The 22,119-nt window shown below is 41.3% G+C and overlaps 2 pseudogenes and 1 gene segment (V, D, J or C); 1 reads left to right on the forward strand and 2 right to left on the reverse strand.

Annotated features, from left to right (window-relative positions):
- Nucleotides 1-6,141, reverse strand: part of LOC146609171 (Ig kappa-b4 chain C region-like) — a 103,909-nt gene extending 97,768 nt beyond the window's left edge. Inside the window, exon 1 of the C gene segment in view lies at nt 6,130-6,141.
- The window catches only part of LOC146609177 (Ig kappa-b4 chain C region pseudogene), a 63,003-nt pseudogene extending 56,482 nt beyond the window's left edge, over nt 1-6,521 (reverse strand). Inside the window, exon 1 of the transcript XR_014905090.1 lies at nt 6,493-6,521. The product of XR_014905090.1 is annotated as an Ig kappa-b4 chain C region pseudogene (transcript). The remainder of the gene's footprint in view (nt 1-6,492) is intronic.
- A 13,807-nt stretch (nt 6,522-20,328) lies between these two features.
- LOC146609185 (Ig kappa chain V region 3374 pseudogene) lies at nt 20,329-20,819 on the forward strand (annotated as a pseudogene).
- The last annotated feature ends 1,300 nt before the right edge of the window (nt 20,820-22,119 follow it).

Here is a 22,119-nt window from a genome sequence, read left to right on the forward strand (position 1 = left end):
ATTTATGTCAAAGAACAAGTGGTGTCATGAAACGGCTGCAGGCAGGAAAGGACTCAAATGCAGCTACTGCAGAGACTGATACAGTTCACTGAGGACACACACACAAGCATATACATTGAGTATATTGCTACAAATTAAGAGACGACCAAATACAATACATAGCACTTAGAAAACATCACTAGATTAATTGATAATCCTGAACACGTACTTTGTTCACACCTGTTTCTGGACAGGAGTGCTTTAACTCTCAGACTCCTGATCTCCACCTCATCCTGGACAATTATCCTCAACTAAGTCTCCACCTGCTTCATCTCTGCCACCACCAGCTTCTAGACTCTTCTCTGCTCTGTTGCTTCATCAGAGTTTCACTGACATATAGTTCATTAATCAAACATCAGTAAATCTTCATTTAAATAGACTCTGTTTAAACATACAGATGACAGCCTGCTCTTTAATTTCAATTATTAGGATATTTTTTATCTATATTGTCCGAATAAAATGCAGGTCAAGAAACAGCTTTGAGACTAGAAAATATGAAGAGCACACAGACAATCTATGGTTGGACCTCAACATCTTATAGAAAACACTAAATGTGTGTATAAGAATATATTTAACCATGTTGACTGCACATTACACTTGGTGTGTCTGTAGACATTTTTATTTTGGTCTGGTTTAATAAATGTTACAAAATCTCTCTTTTTTAAATGTGCATCGATCAAACTCACAGAGTCAAAGAACATGTTTCCTCGTTGCATTTTTATTCTTTTAAGAGTTTGAAATATCAGCTTTACAACAGACACAAAAGGATGAAACTAGAGGAGATTGTTGCTCTGATTGTTGTCATTATGAGATGGAAATATGACTGTTTGATGAGTTTATTTTTTAAATCTGCAAACACAAAGAAACAAAGAGACAGAAGAAAATCAACATCAAAGACTCAGTGATTGACATCAGGACTGGGAACACTGGTCTCTCCTCAGTATCTCTGAGATCGGAGTGTGGGAGCCCTGGGTGGCCTCAGTCAGAGTCACTGTGATCTGTCCAGAGGACAGATCACAGTGACTCAGCCTGGAGCAGTGAGCTCTGCTGTGGGAGGATCTGTGAGGATCAAGTGTGGGACCAGTCAGGATGTTCATGTTTGGAACAACTACCACCTTGTAGCCTGGTACCAACAGAAAGATGGAGGAGTTCCTAAACGCCTCATTTACTTTGCTAGCACTCGAGAATCAGGGATTCCAGCTCGTTTTACAGGCAGTGGATCAAACTCTGACTTCACTCTGACCATCAGTGGAGTCCAGGCTGAAGATGCAGCAGTTTATTACTGTCAGAGTGCTCATGTTATCAACAGTCAAGCTGTGTTCACACAGTGAAAAACAGTCGTACAAAAACCTCCCTCAGTCAGACTGAACAAAAACTGCAGTAACTTCCAGCTGCATCAGAGACTGACACAGTTCAATGAGCACAAACACAATTTCATGAAGGGACTGAATTTTTCATTATAAAACTTAAAAATCTAAAGTTCACTGTTAAATGATTATTATTGTGGAAACTGAGATTTCCTGAGTTTTGAGTGGGTAGAAAGCATTTTCCATCATAATAATCATTTTACAGTGAACTTTTGATTTTTAAGTTTTATAATGAAAAATTCCAGTGTGGTTCCTCCAGCAAAAGTGGATTCTGAAACTGAACAGCCAATCAGAGCAGAGTTCAGGATGAATAAAGTCACTTAGTGTATTAGCGTGAACTCATCTGCCTTCTGCAAAGAGGACCTTCTGTTCATTTAGATCAGCCACAGAAGAGCTCAGGCACACATTTCATAAACAGCTTCACTATCATTAGCTCACACACTGATGCTAAATCAGTAGCATTTCAAGCCAAACACCACCCAGCCGAGTTACAGCATCTCCAACACCACCACCCTGAGCCCTGGAGCTCCTCAGGGTTGTTTGTTTCCTCAGCCCACTGCTGTTCAAGGTCAAGTTTCAAGTTTCAGGTTTTATTGTCATGTACAGATAAACAGTTTAGCCACATTAATCCATAATGAAATTCTTTGGCTCCTCAGCTTTACAAGAGCATATAGAGAGTGTGCAGTTATGTTAAGAAGAAAATAACAGAATTTAGCAGTAGTAACTGATTCTCCAAGACTCTGAAGCTGTGTCGTCCCTCTGATGTATTCATTTTTCATCTTGTTCGTCCTGATCACTCCCAGTGACAAGCTCAACATCTGCACCTGTGCCACCTTGAACTCGGCCTCCTGTCTTTTTGTTAGTGCCCTCGTTCCCAAACCATATATCACAGCAGGTCTTCCTTCTGTCACAAATCACCCCTGACACTCGTCTCCACCCACTTCACCCTGACTGCACTCTCTTCTTCACCTGCTGTGTGCACTCTCCGTTGCTTTGGATGGAACAGGACACAAGACTGTAGCCTTGTATCCTCACTGTAGGGGGTCAGCACCCATTGTAGAGAAAGAGAGAGAGAAACTGTTCAGTGTTTCACTTCCCCTGCTAAGCTCAGTGACCATGGCAACAGATAGGCATCATTGCCAAATCAGAACAAAGTTGTAAGCAGACATTTGGTTCATTTCACATATTTGTGTTTAAACAGTTAATTTAAAATATCAGATCAAAGAAGCAGAAATGTCTAAAATGATAAAAGTTTGAATCCAAATGTCAAAGACGGGAGGCCGGGGTGGAGGTGACAGAGATTTCCATTAGGAGTGGCCAGGATGGATAAGATTATAACTAAGCACATCAAAGATTAGAATGATTACACCTAAGAGAGCTGAGGTGATATGAAGCTTCCAGGCAGGAGGAAAAGAGGAAGATCTCAGAGTTTGTTCATGGATGAAGGAGGACATGCAGAGAGTTGGTGGGACAGAAAAAGATGATCTACTCTGGTGACCCATACAGGGAGCAGTGAACGTCAGACAGACGTGATGATCATGTCTATGTTGAGTCCGTCGGTCCATGATCAATTCTGGGCATGTAGTTGTCCAACTATGACAACCTGGACGTCAATGTGACCTTCAACATTTAAACTTTGGACTGGGTCATTTTTCAGACATCATGTGCACGTCTATTACAGGTAGTGGTCAAAAATCTCACGGTTGGGATCTGATCACGTTTTAAGTGATGGATCGGATCAATTTTCAGATCAGCAAAAAAAAGAAAAAAAGACAAAAATTTAACATTTACTTATTAACTTATTTAAGTATTTTTTGCCTATTAAAAAATTCAACTCAAGACTCATTCCACGCAATTATATAAAAACAAATTAAGGTACAGTATAGGGCAGTACAGGGCTTTGTATCTAACACTCTGCTGTGATATAACGAGCGGTCACGGTCACGTAGCTTTCTGTTGCCATGGAGGTCCACCCATTTGTAGTTGGGCAACAGAAGAGGACAGTTCAGCCATAGCTTTAAACTTTTCCTGCTCATACATGCCTGGGTACAATCTTGTCACTGAAGTGGACACACAACGGGATATCATAGCGTGGCTCAAGCATGTTCATCATAGTTTAAACAAGTGCTGTCCGCGTAAATCTCGTTAAAATGACGTTAATGCCATAACTGCATTAACGCGGCAAATCTCCGTTAACTAGTTACCACAGATCACACCGTGCGTGGGGCTGCACGGCATCAATGCGTCAACTAACGCGTTGACTAGTTGTTTTGCACAACGGAATACGGCCTCCCGTCTGCAGCTAAACACCCCGATAGCTTCCGAAATAGCTTTAGCCCGGTCGGATTGGGCAGCAAAGGGCTGCTTAAATACCACAAACTCCTCTGCTCCTCCACTTGGACTGCTAGCGCTGACCATACCCATATGGAAAAGAAATAGAAAAAACTTGCATCAGATGTGGCCTACTTCATATAGTGAATCATATAAGGCTTATATGATTTACTCATGAAAGTGGCCACTTTCATATATTGTTTTAGTAAGTATCCAAAACATACAAGGTTCATTTATATAATTTTTCTAGGGATCTTATATCTGTTTTCACTCTTGTATGCTTTCATCCCAGTTTCACACAAGACAGATACAAACTTTATAAGATTTATATATAACTTTTCCATATGGGTAGCTATCGCTTGACAGACTGACCACGCGCACCATACACATTCACATTCAACATTATGCACTCCACACTGTATATAAATGCCACTTGTTTTGCACATATTCAACTCTGTATATTTTATATATTTTATTATTATTATTATTTTATTTTATTTTTTTACTATTTAATTTGTAAAAATGTGTATACACACACACACACACACACACACACGTAGGAAAATATTTAGTATACACATCCAGAAATGCATACACTATTATATATTGTACATATATTTATTAGTTTCAGGTTGGCCATTCTTGTATTTTGCTCGTTTGTGTTGTTGTGTTTGCACATCTCTGTTGCTTGTGGGGCTCGCACACAAGAATTTCACTCGCATGTGCTGTGCCAGTGTGCCTGCACATGTGATGTGACAATAAAAAGTGATTTGATTTGATTTGATTTGATTTGATTTACACACACTCTTTCTTCTTTTTCGAATCTTCGGATCACATGTGTACCGAACCGTGGAGTGGGATCGGCTCGGATTACGGATCAACCGTGATCCGTTGCACCACTAATTACAGGTGCAGGAAGATTACATCATTAATAAATATAATATTTTTATTTACAAATATCATCATTGTTGTTATCAACACGATACATATGAATGCAGATTATTTACAAACAAACATGATTTACTGTGTCAGCCTGTTGATTTATGCAGTATATATTTTTTCATTCACATTTTCCTGTTTTTCTTTAACTGGTTTATATATTTTAATTAGTCAACTTAATTGTTTGTAACCAGATTGAAAATGTTATCTAATAAAATATGTTGACATTAAAAATGTAAAAATCCATGTTAATATATTTATACATATATAACAAACAGAAGAAATAACGAGGAATGTTTGGTTGAAAAATCTTTATTGCTGTAAAATCTTGAGACAAGTTGTTAAAGCAGGCAACTAAGAACTTAAGAATAAAGAGACTGAGATTGAAAAAGACTGCAGACTGAGAGCTGTAGCAAAGTTTAAAAAAAAAAACAACAACACCCCCCCCCCCCCCCAAAGAAAAACAAAACAAAACAAAACAAAACAAAACAAAACAAAAAAAACTGTATCATGCCCCCAGTGAATCAGCTCAGGACTGGGAACACTGGTCTCTCCTCAGAGTCTCTGAGAGTGGAGTATCGGAGCCCCTCGTGGCCTCACAGGTCACAGAGCCCACCTTCTCCCACTGGTCTGCAGGCAGCATCAGGGTGCTGCTCCAGCTGTAGAGCCTGTCTGTCTGCAGCGCCCCGGGGCTCCTGCTCACTTCCCAACCAATGCCGCTGCATCTGCGGCCGTCAACGATCCAGGACAGACTCCAGTCTGAGGGAAAGCCCTTGTTGGCCAGACATGTGAGTGTGGCATTCCCCTGCTCCAGCTCCTTACTGGAAGGGGCGAGCACCGTCAGGGTGGGACGGACATCACCTAGGAGACACCAATCAGCTTAGAGAACAGGTAACAGGTAGTTTCTGTCAGATGTTTTTCTGCTCCAACAGTCACTCACACGTTGTTTCACTTCCCTTTAAGAAACCTCTCAGCACAGAAATAACAGCAGTGAAATATGTCCAAACCACATACAGAAGGAAAAAAGTGCAACATTTTACAAAAGAGTGTTAAACTCACAAAAATCTGACTCACTCATGATTTTAAGTATTACTGGGAAATACGTTTAGAAAACAACTCAAACTATTTACTTCATAAACAGAGATATTTACTATACAGTTAACCTTAATCTGAAACTATCTAAGTTTAGTCTGTTTAATTTCATTTGAAGATTTTTATTCAAGTAAATGTTGTTTATCCACAACTTACCGTGAAGATCATATACAGAAAAATCACTGAAGGAACAGTTTTATCAACAGCAAGTAGGTTAACGTTTCAAACACAAATTTAGACATAAATTTCTGTCAGCCTCCTTGATATATCAGGGGAAAAAAAGTTTTTAAATGTTTTTCTCTAAGCCAACAGTCAACAATTGAAGCAAATAAAAGATCTTATTTTTACAACAGTAACTTACTTCCAAATTCCAGTCTGGTTCCTCCACCAAAAGTCCACCACAGTGATACAAACTCATTGAGTCGCCGTACAAAAACCTCTGACTGTAGAGAGACACGGCTCTCTGACTGTCAGACTGAACTAAACCTACAGGCTCAACCAGTTAAAGCAAATAATTGTAGTGCATAACCTTGTGTTTTCCAAATTTAAATAATTTTTTATGGTTACTTTTCTAAAAGTCAGTTTGTTTCTCAGCCTGCCAAAACCAAACCCCCAAAAAATAAAAAATAAAAATGCTAAACATAACTTGGACATTACTCAAGATATATATTTTTTCTAAAAAAAAAAAAAATAGGACATAGAAGTAACTTTGTTTTTGACTTACTTCCAAATTCCAGTCTGGTTCCTCCACCGAACGTGTACCACAGTGATACAAACTCATTGAGCCGCCGTACAAAAACCTCTGACTGTAGAGAGACACAGCTCTCTGACTCTGAAACAAACAAACTCAACAAATAATTTTTTTGCACACTTTATTAATCCTGTAGGGAATAAGTCCTCTGCATTTAGAATCAGAATCAGAAGCAGAAAGACTTTATTTATCATCTCGGGGCAATTAAGATACAACAGAGCAGCATGACGTTGAAGATAAGGACAGGGCATAAACAGGCAATAGAGTGAGATAATAAATACACAGAATATACATTATGTACACAGTTTTAAATTAAAGTGACTGAATAAGTAAATATATAACTGTAAGTGACTAAAAGTGAGTAAAGTGTCGGCAGTATAAAAAGAGTGTAGAGTAGTTTATGTTTATGGGTGTGGGAAATGTTCTTATTGGCTGGAGTTAAAAAGCAGAGTGGCTTTGGGGACAAAGGTGGCTCTCCTCCTCCTCTCAGTCCTGTAGGAAATGCAGCAGGGGCGTCGCCCAGAGGGGAGCCATTGAATTCCGGGGTGAAGAATGTGAGAGGGGTTGTTGATGATTTTGGCTGCCTGTCTAAGGGCCTGTTGGCTTAAAACTTGTGCCAGAGTTCTGACAGGCAGGCCAATGATTTTAGAGCACACTGATGCAGTGTGCTGCAGTCTGTTCCTGTTCTGAAGGCTGAGGGAGTGGAACCAGCAGGTGATGGAGAAGGTCATGATGCTTTCCAGGAAGGCATTATAAAAAGTCATCATGATGGCTGTGCTGACTCCAAAGGAGTTGAGTTTCCTAAGAAGGTATAGCTGTTGGTGGCACCTCCTGAGAATCTCCTCTGTGTTGGCAGAGAATTTCAGGAGGTTGTCAAAGATGGTTCCCAGGTATTTGTACTCCTCAACTACCTCCACTGGCTTCCCATGGATGGTGGTGGTGACTGAAGCAGCCAGATCCCTCTGCCTACTGGAGAAGGTCACCACCATCTCTTTGGTTTTGCTCACGTTCAGTTCAAGTTTGGAGCTGTCACACAACTCTACAAACTCCTGCAGAGTGGGCCCGTGGTGTCGAGAGGGCCTGACAGCAGTGACAGGAGAACTGTCGTCAGCATATTTCACCAGGTGACAGTTGGGCTGTGTGGATCTGCAGTCATCAGTGTAGAGGATGAAGAGCAGGGGGGAGAGCATACAGCCCTGGGGGGGAGCCAGTGCAGGTGGAACAGAGACTGGAAAGAGACTTGTTGAGCCGAACTTTCTGAGTCCTGTTGGTCAAACGGTCCAATAGCCACAGGATCAGCTGATCATCCAGGTGAAATCGGGAGGAATGTTTAGTGGCCAGGATATGAGGCTGCAGAGTGTTGAACGGTGGTGAGAAATCAGCAAACAGAAGTCTGACGGAGGAGTCAGGGAGCTCCAGATGTTTGTGGATGGAGTCCAAGATGAAGATTTTTGCATCATCGACACCTCTGCGTGCACGGTAAGCAAACTGGAGTGGGTCCATCAGGGGGTCAGTTGCTCTTACGATGTGCTGTTTTATGATCTTCTCCATGGCTTTCATCACAAGGGAGGTGAGGGCCACAGGACGAAGATCATTCAGAGACTTTGGGTTGTTTCTTTTGAAGATGGGGATGACTGTGGAGTGTTTCCACAGCTGGGGGACGGTTTGACTGCCAATTGAGTGTTGAAATAGAGTCCGGAACACGCTTCCTAGTTGCCCTGCACAGTGCCTCAGAACTGCTGATGTTGTCAGGGCCGGGTGAGCTCCTCTCCCTGGTCCTCCTGAGGGCTCTCACCACGTCCTCAGTCCTGAAGGTGAGTGCAGAGCTGCCAGGTGTGAGTGAGGATCTGGACTCCTCAAGCTGGGTGATGTTGTCCGTCTCGAATCTGCTGTAGAAAGCGTTAAGGTCGTCAGGTAGGGAGGAGGGGTTGCTGCCCTCCACCTGGATGGTTCTGGGGGTGGTGACCACAGTATTTACAGAGGCCATGGTTTTGAGGCCCTGCCAGACTGAGCAGAGATCCCCTGTGGTGAATTTTTTCTTCAACAGTGTTTTTATACTGCAGTTTAGCAGTTTCTATGGCCCTCTTCACCTCCCTGTCGAGGGAGAAAGAATGCTGTCCCAGTCAGTGGCTTCGAAACATCCTTGTAGGGTGAGGATACTTTCTGCTGCCCACTGCTTGATGTTTTTGGTGACCTTTTTAATCCTCTTGAGGGGCCAGCAGGATGGTGTGGTGGTCTGCTGAGCCGAGAAGGGGGAGGGCTTTAAGTGCATCTGGTACAGAGCCATAGCATTTATCCAGAGTCTTCCCCTGACATACCGTTGGTATCCTTTAAGCGAATTGTCAGGGGAACAGTGACTGAAATCACCCAGGATGAACTTGGGAGAGTCCGGAGTTAATTACTCTAGTTTGTACAGAGTGTTGATGAAGTACTTTGTGGTTTTAGCTGCATCAGCTCTGGGGTGGATGTAAACCAGTTTGATCGAAACCTGTGGGAATCCTCTGGGGACGTAGTAGGAGTACAGGGAAACAGCCAGAAGCTCGATGTCTGTAGTGCACAGCTTCTCCCTCACAGTGACTGTAGAGCACCAGCTGTTGTTTACATACAGACACACGCCACCGCCATGTTGCTTCCTGATGCGTTCGCGGTCTCTGTCCAGATGAAGGGGTGGTGAAAAGCCATCAATGTGAAGCGTGCTGTTGTCGTTGCTGTTGTTTAACCACGATTCTATGAACACCAGAATGGAGGCAGTTCTGTACTCATGCAGGTGGTTGACGCAGGCTTGCAGCTCGTCCAGCTTGGAGCGGACCGACCGCACATTAGCGAGGATAATGGACGGGAGTGCTCGTTGTTTGTGTGTCTCCCTCTTGAGTCTGGCTCTCACCCCACTCTTCTTTGATCTCCTCCTGGTTACCTTGTTATTGTGAGTTTTTTGATTTCCGTGTCCACGGAGTATTTCCTCGGGAAAGTAGTCCGTAGGAGCGGAGAGGAAAGCCGGACGCCGGGCTGCAGCTGCAGCTGGATGAGGGAGTCCCTGGTGTAGGTGAGACTTGGGGTCAGGGTCAGGAAAAGGAAAAAGGAAAAGAATACAAATATACCGAGCAGACGGTGAAAAACAACAACGAAAAGAGCATTCAAGTTAGAAAAAGAATGCAAAACTGCTCAGCTGACTGTCCGGTCGACCACATGAGCAGCGACCCGGAACCATTGCAACCCATTAAATTAGTGAAGTAGTGGGCAGCCGCCAATCCAGCACCTGGCGAGCAGTTAGTAGAGGGTACCTCAGGGGTACCTCAGGTGGCTGTTTGGTGGATTTAAACGCCTGACCTTCCGATCATAGGCCAAGCACACTACGGGGGGATCGTGGGTCAAGAGTTGGGAGTTCGCTTTGTAATCGTAAGGTTGCCGGTTCGAGCCCCAGCTTGGACAGTCTCGGTCGTTGTGTCCTTGGGCAAGACACTTCACCCGTTGCCTACTGGTGGTGGTCAGAGGGCCCGGTGGCGCCAGTGTCCGGCAGCCTCGCCTCTGTCAGTGCGTCCCAGGGTGGCTGTGGCTACAATGTAGCTGCCATCACCAGTGTGTGAATGTGTGTGTGAATGGGTGGATGACTGGATGTGTAAAGCGCTTTGGGGTCCTTAGGGACTAGTAAAGCGTTATACAAATACAGGCCATTTCCGTACTGAGCTATCCACGCCCTTTTTTTCTCTTTCCTTTTTTTTCGGTAGATTTACTCCTTGTGTAATTCTGATAGCTGATATGAAGCATTCTTTTGTAAAATCTTTAAAAAAAACACCCGATTTTTATTTTTCCATATTGTTTACTCATTTCAGTTCTATCCATATAAAATATTGACACCTGCAATATTGTGACAAACTGGCTAATCCCTCATTCAACTGCAGACAAAAGTAAATAACAGAGCATTGAAGAAAAGCGTTTACTAAATTCAAGTCTAATAACATGACATTTGGTTGTTTCTTAAGAGAGACCACTGCATCCACTAATCTCAGCCTCAGAGGGAGAGAGTTCCAGAGTCTGGGGTCACTCTGGTAAAAGCTCTGTCTCCTTTAGTTTTCAGCCTCGTATGACGTAGAGTAAACAGACCCTGATCACAGGCCTAACCCGCTGTGGACGTATGGCTGAAAAAGTTCAATGATGTAAGCTGGTGCTCGCCCATGATGATACATGAGTGAATAATGAATTACAATGAAGAAATAAATGAATAACATCCATCCATTCACTTCCGCTTATCTCGCAGATGTCTAAGGCTGAGAGGCAGGGTACACCCTGGACAGGTCGCCAGTCTATTGCAGGGCACTAAATGAATAACAATGAATAACAAAAGAGAGAACCAAAGATTTGACATGAAAATCCTAAATGTATGCAGAGTCGAGAGGTACCCCAAGAGTCCGTACACACGACTTAAATGTGATTAAATGACACAAAGACCTTTTATTTCACTGGCAAAAATCTGTCCTGGAAACAGACAAGAGCTTCCATTTTATCTTCGTTAAGTTGAACCGCTAATCATTCTTTAAAATACTTATATTCAATAACATGTGAGCTGATTGATCTAAGTCTGTGTGACAGTCAGATGATTTCCATAGAGAGGCACTTTGCATCAGCAGCACCATGCTCCAGTGCTCTGGGAGAGTTTATAGTCCTGAGAGTTGAACACTGGATGACTGACAGCTGTCCTTCATCACAACAGAAGCCACAGAAATCCTCCTCATCAAAAACATGACTTTGATCTGCGTCCTCATCTGGACTCTCCTCTGCTGCTGCTTCACAGGTAAAGTCCAGAGAATCAAACTCCTCTCCTCTATCAACATCTGTCCCTCTGAAATGAAGCCCACAAAACCATGAAGCTGCTTTATGTTTTTGTCTCTGTGTCCTCAGAGTCCAGAGGACAGATCACAGTGACTCAGCCTGGAGCAGTGAGCTCTGCTGTGGGAGGAACTGTGAGCATCAAGTGTACGACCAGTCAGGATGTTTTTCTCTCTAGCTATTTAGCCTGGTACCAACAGAAAGATGGAGGATTTCCTAAACTGCTCATTAAGTTTGCTAGCACTCGAGTATCAGGGATTCCAGCTCGTTTTACAGGCAGTGGATCAAACTCTGACTTCACTCTGACCATCAGTGGAGTCCAGGCTGAAGATGCAGCAGTTTATTACTGTCACAGTGTTCATGAGATCAACAGTCAGTATGTGTTCACACAGTGAAAAACAGTCGTACAAAAACCTCCCTCAGTCAGACTGAACAGAAACTGAAGTGACTGCTGCAGCTGGAAGATACTGCAGAGACTGATACAGTTCACTGAGGACACACACACACACACACACACACACACACACACACACACACACACACACACACATACACACACACACCAGGTTTAAATTAAACTACTAACATCTGTTCATTAGTAAGTTTGACTTCATTAATAGAATTTCTTAGAATCAGTCATATTTCTCCTTTAATAAAATATAAAAACAAATAAATACAGACAAAGGATCTTTTAAGGTGGTCACACTCTTCAGTCTCTCTAAAACATCTACAGCAGGGTTTTCACAAAGTTAGTCAAAGTTTGGATCCATGAGGAAGAATAGGTGCTTAGTCCTGTTTGTGGATCACAGGATCAGCTCTTTACACTTTTGAAGACACTCGAAGGTGAATGGAGAGTTTGCCCAGCAGTTCAGTTCAGTGGACTTGCAGATATTTGACTGCGTCCCCTGTAGTGTCCTGTGGGGAAGAAGCTGGAAGTATGAGCTATCAGACCTGTTGATGGGCTGTTCAGAGTTTTCCTCACTTTACTGAAGACTGATTCCTGATAGGCTGAACCTTTTCACCAATTCTGTTCATAACCTTTATATAAATGATTTATAGATGTGAGTTGATGTTTGATGGTCTCAGGATTATATTTTAATGTTTGTCATTTGTGTTCATTCTTTTTGTTCACTGACTGCTAAAAATCACAGATTCTGAAAAAGTGTTAAGGTTAAGATGAAAAGTTAGGGTTAGCTTTACTCTTCAGTGATGACTTAGACCACACGAGGTTACAGTGGAAGTGGGTTTTTTTTTATTATTAATATATTAATCTCTTCATGTATCAAACCAACAGTCTGGAGTTTCTGATGATTTCAGTGGGCATCAGTGTGAGACTGACTTCACTCTGACCAACAGCTGCACTCAAACAGAAACACTTTAGAAGTTAGCATTGATGCTACGATTATCATCCAGGACAGACTCCAGTCTGAGGAGAAGACCTTGTTGGTCAGACACGAGCATGATCTTCACCTGCTGCAGCTCCAACCACTGCTCAGAGAAGGACTGCCAGCTGTGGATTTCAGTAGAAGTTTCAACTCTGCTGATCTTTCATTTCCCACTCTGAGCTCAGTAACTATGGCAACAGACAGGCATCACTGCTGAACCATGGCAACAGAAGGTTTCAGTACTAAAGATAAAAACACAAACACTGACTTCACGTTTGACATTGTTTAAAATAAATACACAAATTCAAAGGTCAAAGGTCAATCACATAAAAAATACAATTAGATGAATTAGTCGACTTTATCTTTATCTCTCATCTTAATCCTCGAGCTCATTGGTTAATCTAATCAAAATATCAAGTTGTAAATAATATAAATATTGTGATGTTCTCAGCTCTGAGCTGTAAACAGCTGCAGCTGACTGACTCTGTGTGTTTGCATATGTGTCCTGCCTCTCTGCTCACAGCTGTTAAGAGGCCAGTGTTGATCAGTGGCTGTCCAGGCCTTTCAGAGCCACTCACTGGTGACTCTGTAAGTTAGTGAGAGTCTGTTTATATCTCCTGTTTTATTTCATCTTTTCCAAAGTCTTGATTTGACTGAAGAAAGCGAGGAAGTGTGTCATCATTAGTCAAATACAGGTTACAGAAACTCATTCTGATCTTTTACTGTTTCTGTTAAACCCAACAGATGAAGCCGTCACAGTCATACATGATGGAAACTACAACAAAGAAATTACTCATACCTGGGTGAAGCTGGTGGATGCAATTCATTGTTCTCTGTTATTCGTCACTTTTTATAAATAACCGAATTAACAAGAATTTGATGTAAAGTGAAAGAGCACATGTGAGTGTCATAAATGTGTGTCAGAGACAGATGTGCTGATCTGTGGAAACATCCTTACTGAAACCTCAGGATGGTTTTCAGACAGAACAACAGTTAAATTGAAACACATGAAAATCACCATTTGAAGATTTTTTATTGTTTGTTTTTTTAAATCATTAGCAATACTACAAGCAGTAAAACATGAGATTTGAAATCAGAGTGAAACAGAGACAGAGAGAGAACAGACTGAGGGCAGCAGCAGAGTCTCAGTGAGTCAGGTCACAAATGTGAACACTGATCTCTGCTCAGTATCTTTGAGACCAGAGTCTGGGAGTCCTTGGTGGCCTCACAGGTCACAGAGCCCACCTTCATCCACTGGTATGTAGAGAGCTTCAAGGTGCTGCTCCAACTATACAGGGCGTCATTCTGCAGCACTCCAGGAGTCCTGCTCTCCTCCCCGTCACTGCTGCTTCTTCCATCCACCTTCCAGGACAGAGTCCAGTCTGAGGGGAAGCCCTTGTTGGCCAGACATGTTAATGTGGCCTTCCCCTGCTCCAGCTCCTTAACGGAGGGGGGCAGCACTGTCAAGGTGGGACGGGTGTCATCTAGGAAACACCAATTAGATTAGAGGACAGGAACCACAAGTTGTTTGTCTCCGTTAAGAAGTTTCTGTCAGGTGTTTCTTCTGCTCCACCAGTCACTCACTCACACATTGTTTCACTTCCCTTTAAGAAACCTCTCATGCATATCAGCACAGAGAGAATTATCACACAGTTTGACCTGAAATGTGTTCAAACTACACTGGAAATAAAAGCAGATGTGGAAACAAGTTTTTCTTTAAAACCATGTAAAGTCTGAATCATAGACGATTAGATATCAATCATTAAGCATTTTCGATTCAAAGGCCCATCTGACACAATAACACTTTGGATTTTACACATTTTCTAATCCCCTTTTCAAATAAGAGTTATTATTTGGAAAGTTTAGAAACTAATCGATGGATAATGAAGTTTAATATTGGTTCCAGATAAAAATTTCCTTTCTCTGTGACAGAAATGTAGACAAAAAAACATCTGCTCTGAGTCACCTTCCATCATATAACAGCAGAATAACAAATATCAAAATTGTCATAAAAAATTAAAAATTAATCTTTCAAGCTCTCTAAGACTAATTTTAAGATCCACCTTTTTCAAATTTCATAATAAAAGCAGTTTAATTAACTTACTTCCAACATCCAGTCTGGTTCCTCCACCAAAAGTCCACCACAGTGATACAAACTCATTGAGGCGCCGTACAAAAACCTCTGACTGTAGAGAGACACGGCTCTCTGACTCTGTTAGACTGAACTAAATCTACAAGCCCTCAAAATAAAACTTTACATGGAAACTAGAAATAATCATTCATACTGTGAACTACCCCACTCTCAATTATTCACTGTAATAACCTTTCACATATAAATTTCCAAATATGACTTTTGGAGCAAAAATATTAATAAGAAAGCTAAACATTAACATTCAACATTTTCAATTAAGGAATAAAAATTAAAAGAAAAAATGAATAATTCAGCTTTATTTTTAACTTACTTCCAAATTCCAGTCTGGTTCCTCCACCAAACGTGAACCACAGTGATACAAACTCATTGAGCCGCCGTACAAAAACCTCTGACTGTAGAGAGACACGGCTCTCTGACTCTGAAACAAACAAACTCAACAAAATAATTCACTGTTTGTCCAACACACTTCATGCACAGACAGTCACAACAAAAAAAAGTATTATGTCTTGTAGTTGCAAATTTTCATGTATCAGTACATAAAAAATAAATTGGTCTTAAATTAGATATTGAATTACCCTATTTTTCGGACCATAAGGTGCACCGGATTATAAGGCGCATTAAGCGAAACAAAACAGTCAGATAAGTTAAACTTTACTCATCTCATTCTTCTTGCTTCCTACACATCCGTACCATTGACTCATTAATGTTGAATTCTCTCGCAGCTGCTCTATTCCCATGTTGTTGCAGTATATTAAGGACTAATCTCGTACTGTGGATGGATTATCTCAGTTGTTCTGAAGTTTGGTTTGTTTACAGCATCCTGCCATGCAATTGTATTTGTCCCTAACCTTCAGGAACCCTCGTGTTAACTTTTATCCAGTGGAAAAAAGTTAGCGTTCATCCTTCAGCTTCACTGTGTTTATGTTATGCTAACATGTGTCGCTAGCGATCACGTAGCACATCGTTATATAGCAGCTAGCCCAACTTCAGTAACCCTACAAACGTCACTGCTGTTTAGTTTCCTGTCTTCATTTATGTTGGAAGTGATAGCAGTGCTGTGCATTTTAATTTTTCAGACATCTCTTAGTCAGAACATACTATATCATGTTTATGTGGAAACCGGCGAGCTAACTTCCTGCTAACTTCTAACTCCGTTAAATTTGATAAATCTTGTTTTCATGGATGCCTGGATGTTAAAATTAGTTGTTACACCTGGTAAAGCAGCAATGTTGACCATTTTATTGAAGATGAAAGAATTTAGACAGTTTAAACTCTCACTGATGCCGCAGTGTTCGTTTGTAACCAGAGTTTGTAACCAGATTACTCAACATGGCTCCTGACTACAGTAGCCGTAATGCTCTGACAATCCATCAAGCAGTGCGGCTTCATAGCTTACCAAAGTCGTAGTAAAACATTTTTGAGCGCCGTGAAAATAAGCACAACCAGAATTCATACATAAGGTGCACCGGATTATAAGACGCACTGTCGATTTTTGAGAAAATTAAAGGATTTTAAGTGCGCCTTATAACCTGAAAAATGCTATAAGCTAACAGTGACATTTTGTCATTATTTCTTAACACAAATGAAACCAAAATGCATCAGTTTGTTAAACATTATGTATACAATTACTGCTTCTAAAGGAATTGAGAAAGTAAGTAGCTGCCAAATGCTTTTATTCAAATGCATTTTGTATCACCAGCAAGTGTGAGCAGCTCAATAAACACAGAAGTTTGGGTTGTCTGATGATCTGGATCATTGCGGTGTTTCTTAACATAATCTAACAAGTAAAATATCAGAAGTTGTGTTTCTGAGTGGAAAACATTCAAGACTTTCCAGGAGCAGACCTCCCAGAAATGTTCTGAAAGAAAGGTCAGACTGTGCAATTTTTACTATTGGTGTGAGGATCAATATTGAAATATCCATTCCTCTGATACCAGTTATTTATGTTCTAGAATAGATTCACTTATTAAAATATTGATATTTTACTAATTTGTGGAAAATTGATAGTTTATCATTAACAGGAAAAAGAAACTATATCATTTGGATGTCTAACTTGCAAGAAACTACTTCCTCTTCCGACTTTCATAGTCATATGTGTCGCAGTGCGTGCGCACTCACAATAATTGCTCAGCGTAAACAGAGTCATGTGTGTGTGTGTGTCATCTTTTTTACGTATTTTACAGATGCAAAGAGACGGTACTTGCAGAAAATAGCGTGCATTGGAAATGTGGAGCAGTATGAAATACGGCCGTGGAGTAGAAACCCTGAAGACCAACCGCTATTGACGTAGCTTGATATATTTTCGTACCTTGTCTGTGGCGTCAGCGTGTACAAGGTGAACCAGTTTCGCAATTATAAATCTCTGGAAGGACACATCTAAATCACCAAAGATTGGGTACAAGATTTGTGAGTATGTCGTCATTCAAAGGTAAGTCAACTCGAGTACTGCGAGTAAAATGCATTTGATTTTCCCCCAAACATTCGAATTAGTGCAAGCATAAATTCATTCATGAGGGGGAAATTAAAGTGAGAACATGTGGAGGCTGTTAGATTGATAACATAGTGAGTTCAGTGCATTGATGTGACATTGTCCTGAAGGATTTGGTTATTCTTTATGGTTAAAGAAATTCCAATGATTTATTCATATTTATTATAAATAATTCTAATTATACATCTTGCTTCCGTGTTTGAGTCCTGTGTCACTAAAAATACATTTTATTATAGTTTTATACATTGATTAATGACCTGCAGAATCTCCTTATCATATTAGGTGTCCATAATTGTCACTTAAAGTCAAACTTTATGCTTTCTCCATCTTGAAAGTGATTACATCCTTGCATTACATGCTTTAGGTTCATTTTCTGCAGGCAGGTTTCTGAAAGAGAACAGGCAGATTTATACTATAACATGCAGCGTTCTATAGGTGGATGCATTAAAAACTGAAAAATTACATGTATGTGCTAACTTTCTAAACACTTTGTTACATTTATGATGAAGTAGAGGGTGGGCCATTTATATGGATACACCGTAATAACACGGGAATGGTTGGTGATATTAAAGTCCTGTTTGTGGCACATTAGTATATGTGAGGGGGCAAACTCCTCAAGATGGGTGGTGACCATGGTGGCCATTTAGAAGTCGGCCATCTTGGATACAACTTTTGTTTTTTCAATAGGAAGAGGGCCATGTGACACATCAAACTTATTGGTAATGTCACAAGAAAAACAATATGAACATATTTAGAACTTACCGGAATGAAAATGTCTGGAGCACACCTACGGATATTTGGAGATGGAAGAGAACTGCATATCAGCTCATCTCACAGCTGCTATCCAGGCTAGACGCCTTCTTTTGGTAACATCCGATACATGAGCTGCCTCATGTTGCTTCTAGGTGGGGAAAGAATGAAAAGATAAACCATTTTCAAGCTTATTCCCTTGCCGGTCGTGCGATCTAACATTACAACGACCTCACAGCAAGTACAAACCATAGCTGGTGTTATCCGAGTGCTTTCGCTCTTCTTTCGTTAGCGCTTTGTTTGGCCCAGAAACATGATGCCTCAAACAAAAATCATGGCCACGCCCCTCTCGTGATATCACACTCCAAAGCCCTATAGTCTCTGGTCTCCTCCTCCTACACTAAACCCCCCACAATGGAAAAATGTTATTCTCATTATATATGCTCCCCCTAGGCTTAACCTTTGAAAAATATAACATTTCTTATCACCTCTATGCCGATGATATACAAATTTATTTTCAATTAGATGACGACGACATTGCTCCTTCATTGCACTGCTTCCTCGAGTGCATGAGAGAAGTCAGAGAATGGCTTTCAGACAATTCCCTTATCCTGAATGAAAAGAAAACGGAGATTGTGGTGTTTGGCAACCATATCCCTAGGGGCCTATTAGCTGATACCTTTGGTTCCTTTGCCACGTCTTTCTCTGACTCAGTTAGTGACCTAGGTGTCCTGCTGGATAGCTCTTTTAAATTTAACAAACAAGTGTCTTCAGTAATCAAATCTAGCTTTTACCAACTGCACCTTATTGCTAAGGCTAAGCACTATGTCCCTCATAAAGATCTTGTAAAGCTCATTCATGCTTTTGTGACTTCTAGATTGGATTACTGTAATTCCCTCTACTTTGGTCTTCACTCCGCTCTCCTTCACAGACTTCAGCTTGTCCAGAATGCTCTGGCTCGCCTCCTGACTGGCACTAGAAAGCATGCCTCTATCACCCCAGTTCTTATTGAGTTGCATTGGTTACCCATAAAATATCGCATTTAATTTAAAATATTGTTGCTCACCTTTAAAATTATAAATAATTTAGCCCCTCGTTATCTTGTTGATCTTCTTAGTCTATATGTCCCTGGACGAGCCCTCGGGTCTTCAGCCCAATTACTCCTCCAGCCTAGATCTAGACTTAAATCTAAGGGTGACCGTGCTTTTGCCCTGGTTGCACCGAATCTGTGGAACAACCTTCCTATCGCTATCCGTGCGTCAGACTCCGTTTTATCTTTTAAATCCCGTTTAAAAACTCATTTATTCAACATAGCTTTTCCATCTAGTTAGCATCCCTGTTTTATATTTGGTTCAATTTCTTATTTATGTACTTTATCTTTTAGCTATATCTGTTCTTAGTAACTTTGTTCTTATATCCCCTTTTATTGCTGTATAATTAGTGCCCTTAACCTGATGACATATGTGGTACTTTGTTAATAGTCTTTTTTTATTGTCTCAATTTTCCTGTTTTTATTGTAAAGCACTTTGGTGTACCGCTGGTCTTTTAAACGTACTATACAAATAAAGTTGTATTGTATTGCATTGTAAAACACTGGTACAGTGGCCAGGTGTGCTGACACCCTGACCCCCATCTCCTTTTAAGGTAATGTCCATTGACCATTGTCTGCCCCTCACCCTCAGTAACTCTTGCTACTGTCCTGGGGGTGGGGGTTAAATGCCCCACTGCCCTGCACCCCAGTTCTTTGTTTCCCTTCCAGGACTATTTTCTATTTTGTATTCCTACATCCTACAACAAAATCCTACTACGACACCCACTAATAAACTGCATTCCCTATGACCTCAATACCTAATAAACAATCTATTGTTTCTACAGCTCCTAAACCAGTGAAGAAATAAAGCTCCCCGCAGCTAAAAAATAGATCCTTATACTGCATCTTAGGGTTAGGTTTTTTAATCTGTTATCTGTGTATCAATGCCAGAGACAAGATTTTGATCCACTAAAACTCCAAATATGTTGGAAAACAACATCATCAGATCCACCCAACTCCCTGTGTGAGTCAGTCAGATCATTTCCATAGAGGCACTTTGCATCAGCAGCACCATGCTCCAGTCTCTGGGAGAGTTTATAGTCCTGAGAGTTGAACACTGGATGACTGACAGCTGTCTTTCATCACAACAGAAGCCACAGAAATCCTCCTCATCAAAAACATGACTTTGATCTGCGTCCTCATCTGGACTCTCCTCTGCTGCTGCTTCACAGGTAAAGTCCAGAGAATCAAACTCCTCTCCTCTATCAACATCTGTCCCTCTGAAATGAAGCCCACAAAACCATGAAGCTGCTTTATGTTTTTGTCTCTGTGTCCTCAGAGTCCAGAGGACAGATCACAGTGACTCAGCCTGGAGCAGTGAGCTCTGCTGTGGGAGGATCTGTGAGCATCAAGTGTCGGACCAGTCAGAATGTTAATTTTTGGAAGAACAACCATCTTTTAGCCTGGTACCAACAGAAAGATGGAGGAGTTCCTAAATTGCTCATTTACCATGCTACCACTCGAGAATCAGGGATTCCAGATCGTTTTACAGGCAGTGGATCAAACTCTGATTTCACTCTGACCATCAGTGGAGTCCAGGCTGAAGATGCAGCAGTTTATCGCTGTCAGAGTGAACACTGGTTGAACAATCAGTATGTGTTCACACAGTGAAAAACAGTCGTACAAAAACCTCCCTCAGTCAGACTGAACAGAAACTGAAGTGACTGCTGCAGCTGGAAGATACTGCAGAGACTGATACAGTTCACTGAGGACACACACACACACACACACACACACACACACACACACACACACACACACACACACACACACACACACACACTGTAATGAGAGATAATATAACTTGAAATAATTGAAATACAGACACAATTGAATACACAAACAAAAGGTATCAAGCTGTGTTGACTTTATCCCCAAAATTTGAATCTGGTCATCTGGCCATAGCGTCACTCATCCAAGTGACTTCTTAAGTCTCAGCTGACTGCAGGTTTCCCCAACCTTATAAACAGGACATTTGCACAATGACTGAAACTAGCACCACTGAATGAAAAATGGGCTGTGAGGTCAGTTCCTTGATCATTAATATGCAAATTTTCATGGCCATTGATCAGTGGTCTTTGATTATACTATAGTGTGGATGCAGTGGAGGAACCAGGTGTTACACAGAGTCAACATGAAAAACACAACTTTCCTTTTCTTTCTTTCTTGAGGTGAAACGTCTTCAAGCAACTCAAAGAAGTCCAGACGCTTTTCTTTCCAAGCTCCTTAGACCACGATGACCTTCACAGACATATTTTCTTTCTTTTCACTTTTCTAACACAGGTTTACAGGCCCGGAGCGAGGCTGCTCCAGAGGAGAAATCCTGAAATTATTTAAGAGACGATGCACTTAGCTTTGTCCCTTTTCTTGTTCTGCTAATTAAGTTAAATTGATGCATGGCAAGGACCTTTAACACCAGAGAGTGTTACAGCAAGAAGTCATCCCAAGGTGGAAACTCCAGATTGAGACTGGATGAGAAGTCTTCAAAAAACCAGTGAGAAGCAGGGACCATTCCAGTCTGACAACCCAGACAGAGGTTAAGGTGGAAGGTTGTGCCACTTGGGTTCCTAGCAGTTGTCACAAGATGTTTTCAGAACCACAGTAATAATCCAAAGATGGAAAGGATTCTTGTGTTGATGTTGAGGAAGACAACAAGGGTCTATGTACTTTGCCCTTTCAACCTAAAGCTGCGTTGGAACAGAGAGTGAGGGGTGAAAGAGCGCCCTCCTCCAACGAGAGAGTGCCAAGCTCCAACTGAGTAACGTGCAGAGAGGGATCAGCGATGGAATGTGGATAACACCTGATTAAACAGTCAGGCTGGTCTTGCCTGAAAGGTTCAGTGTGTTTTTAAGTTCTGGTGGTCACATTTTGTATGACAGCTAGACTCTATGACTCTAGTACACCAGTTATC

This window comes from Diplotaxodon limnothrissa, linkage group LG22 (genome assembly GCF_057381915.1).
Source record: "Diplotaxodon limnothrissa isolate DT_005_m linkage group LG22, D_limnothrissa_male_GT1.1, whole genome shotgun sequence".
NCBI classification, from domain to species: domain Eukaryota; kingdom Metazoa; phylum Chordata; class Actinopteri; order Cichliformes; family Cichlidae; genus Diplotaxodon; species Diplotaxodon limnothrissa.